Source organism: Solanum tuberosum, unplaced genomic scaffold (genome assembly GCF_000226075.1).
Source record: "Solanum tuberosum cultivar DM 1-3 516 R44 unplaced genomic scaffold, SolTub_3.0 scf00451, whole genome shotgun sequence".
In the NCBI taxonomy this organism is placed as follows: domain Eukaryota; kingdom Viridiplantae; phylum Streptophyta; class Magnoliopsida; order Solanales; family Solanaceae; genus Solanum; species Solanum tuberosum.
The window spans coordinates 457,838-461,736 of NW_006239369.1; positions in this window are offsets into that span (position 1 = coordinate 457,838).

Genomic DNA, 3,899 nt, shown 5'->3' on the forward strand with positions numbered 1-3,899 from the left:
ACGTCGGCGACGTCTGTGGGGTGACCGTATTACACTTAGGGCATTTAAATCGACCGGTTCATACTCGTTTGGTGTGGAAACGACAGTGATTTTGGACGAGTAGCGAGTTCTAGAGCTCCTGTTATGGCTAACTCTAGGCGCTGCACGCATGGGGCACGTAAGTCCATGTACGACCAGACACTATCGATAGGCCGGCGAGGGGGGTGTTCGTGAAAGAACTTCAGTCTGCCTCCAACACCTTTGCAGTGATTAATTTCTCACCCCCAACGGAGGCGTTCAACGACGGGGATTGGATTAGCCTTGCAATGAAGGCATCAGCGTCGACAGACGACATCTAATGTCGAGCGTCGGGGAATTTGTTGGAAGTGCATCGACGAAAAAATTCACGTATGGTGCATAAGTGGTATTCGAGTTGTGTGGTTAGGTTGGATCCTTGCTTCAAGCAGTGACATCCTAAGTCGCATTCCATCTCGGTGGCGGATCAAGCGCAATCTAGGCTTGTCGGATGTCGGTCTCCTGTGTTGCATACCTTATGCGCAGGCATTACTCATGTGCAATCAGTCGCCCTTTTGCCCATCGCATTCCATGTGCGGGGTCAACCCAAAAGCCGCTCTCGCATTCCACTCCTTCCTTACTTCGTCGTGCGATGGCGTGGTATGCGAGCGGCGGCTCAAATTCTCAAATTCGATAGATATAGTGCGCATGGGGCCTTCACCGAATCCTATCTACCCAAAACAAATGCTCCTTGCGAATGACTGTCGCGCTCGCTTTGGAACGACCGTGCCCGACGGCGCACCAGGCTCATGCGGCGCGTGTGGTCATTGATTAATGCTACTTGGTTGATCCTGCCAGTAGTAATATGCTTGTCTCAAAGATTAAGCTATGCCTGTGTAAGTATAAACAAATTAAAACTGTGAAACTACGAATGGCTCATTCAATCAGTTATAGTTTGTTTGATAGTATCTAACTACTCGGATAACCATAGTAATTCTTGAGCTAATACGTAGAACAAACCACGACATGTGTAAGGGATGCATTTATTAGATAAAAGGTCGACGTGGGCTCTGCCAATTATTGTGAAGATTCGTGATAACTCGACGGATCGTATGGCCATCGTGCCGGCGATGCATCATTCACAATTCTACCCTATCAACCTGAAATCCAATCATTTCTAACTTTTCAAATATGAAGTTTATCGATTGCTTACATCCTTGGAATGATAAAAACCACCAAGTGTTGAAATATAAGTACGGAGAATAACATGGTGCGTGAAATTTACTAGTTTGTCGCTAAGTGTCGAACTATACGTTCTACGCCGATCAAACACTTGATCAATAAGATGCCCCATTGTGAGGTTTTTTGTGACATTGGATTCATTTCTCATGCCTAATGACATGTTAAGGGATTAATAACGTTGTCGCTATAAAAGGTTTTTTGCGATGTCGGGGGCAATTCTAAAGCCAACTAAGATGTCAAAGGCCATATGGGTCTATATAGGCAGCACGGCATTCCACATCCGGGGCCAGGCGGCATCAGCCAAGGCTTGCGTGCATCGGACAAGAGACGTCGGCCAACGGTAGTCAACATTAGCCACGACTTGCACGTTTCGAACGTGCCATGTGCGCATCGAGCAAGAACCGACGGCCAACGGCAGGTGGCATTAGCCAAGGCCTGCACACATCGGATGTGGCATGTGCGCATCGGGCAAACAATGTCGGCCAATGGCAGGTGGCATTAGCAAAGGCCTGCATGCTTCGGATGTGGCATGTGCGGATCGGGCAAGCAATGTCAGCCAACGACATGTAGAATAAGCGAAGGCCTGCACGCACTAGACGTGGCCTGCGCACTTTGGCAGGGCAACATTGGCCATGGGCTACTCGCATCAACCAGGCGTCATCGATCATGACTTGAGCGCATCGGCCAGGCGACATAGGCCGTGGCATGCCAACATCGGTTGTGGCCTACGTGCATCAGCCAGACGACATAGGCCGTTGTCTGCCCACATAGGTCGTGGCCTACGCGCATAAGTTAGGTGAGATAGGGCATGGCATTTCGCGCATCGGCCAATCGATATAGGCCGTAGACTGCCCGCATCTGCGATGGCTTGTGCACATCGATTAATCGACGTCGAACGTGGCGTTCTTGCATCATCCGTGGCCTACACACAACGGTCAGCCGATGTCGGACGTGGCCTACCATCATCGTCCGTGGCTTGCACACATCCGTTAGCCGACGTCGGACGTGGCCTGCTTGTATCATCCGTGACCTGCACACACTGGTCTACCAACGTCGAATGTGGCCTAGACCTATCGCCCGTGGCCTGCACCTATCGGTTAGCCGACGTCGAATGTGTCCTTCCCGCATCGTCTGTGGCCTGCACACATACATAATTCATAAGTTTTCATTACATAAAAGGACCTAACCATAACCCCTCTTAAGTTCCAGTTGTGCAATGTATGGGTGAAGTCCCATACCATCACTTATACTAAGTTGTACTTCTTAAGAAGTAATGATTAGAGTCCATGTTCTTATTTTAGCTCGTATTCATATCATTTAGGGATAATAGCCTTAACCGACATAGACCATGTGAGCTACATGGAATCCGGTGTTCTACTCCCACACCAAAAAGAGAGGTCCTACTTGCCTAAGGTAGAACATACATAATAGCTTCTAAAAAATCTAAGTATGGAACCACGACCTTGACCTACGGGTCATCACTCAACCTACTGGTCGTAAATGGCCATACGTAGGTCAGAAGGGACGGAATTTTGAGGATTGTTTTGGGGGTTGTTTGCAATGTGTTGAAGGCTTAGTTTGGCCTACCCGCATCATCCGTGGCTTGCACACAATAGTCAACCGACGTCGGCCGTGGCCTACCAGCATTGTCCGTGGCCTGCACACATCGGTCAGCAAACGTAGCACGTGGCCTACCAAACTCAACCGTGTCCAGCACACACCGGTCTGCCAACGTCGAACGTGTCCTGCCTATATCAATCAGCCGATGTCGGATGTGGCTTCCCCCCATTGTCCGTGGCCAGCACACAATGATCAACCGACGTCGGACGCAGCCTGCCAACATCTTTTGTGGCCTGCACACATTGATCTGCCGACGTCGGACGTGGCCTGCCAGCGTCGTCCGTGTCCTGCACACACAGGTTTGCCAACGTTAGACGTGGCCTGGCCACAGCGCCCGTGGTGGGCACACATCGGTCAGCTGACATTGGACGTGGCCTACCGGCATCGTCTGTGGTTTGCACTCGTTAGACGAGTAACATCGCACGTGATGACATTGTCGAGGTCTAGTTGACAACATGCGTATGCCCATGCCGTAAGAAAATCAAAAGAGTGTGAAACGCCCTTCATACATAATAACATACTCATCTATTTTGCATAATATATTCTCAACGTTTCCGCCTCACATGGTTTGTTCGTACCAAACTTCTTTACTTTTACGATTCGTACGATGTTGAAACATCTTTCATTTGTACAAATATGTAGTCTATCATTAGTTTCACATGTTGAGAAGTGTTTTCGAGCAATTTCATATCTTCCAACTTTTATTCATTTTTTTATAATTTATTTTTACGGTTTCTTATTTTTTAGGTCACATTTTAAAAATTAAAATTTATAAAATTGTTGGATTTGATGTTACTATATTTATTAGTGAATTTTCGGTGTTAATTTTATATTTATTTGATATTTTTCCTATTTTTATTAATTTATTACTAATTTTTCAGAATATTTTGGTAAAAATAGAAAAATAAAAAAAATTGTTTAAAACTAATTTTTTATATATATAAAAGTCATTTGTGGAAGCTAATGTGTGCATATCTGGGTTGTACATGTTCATTATGATTCTCTGGAATAACGATGTCTACTCCTGTCACATGGTTTTTTTT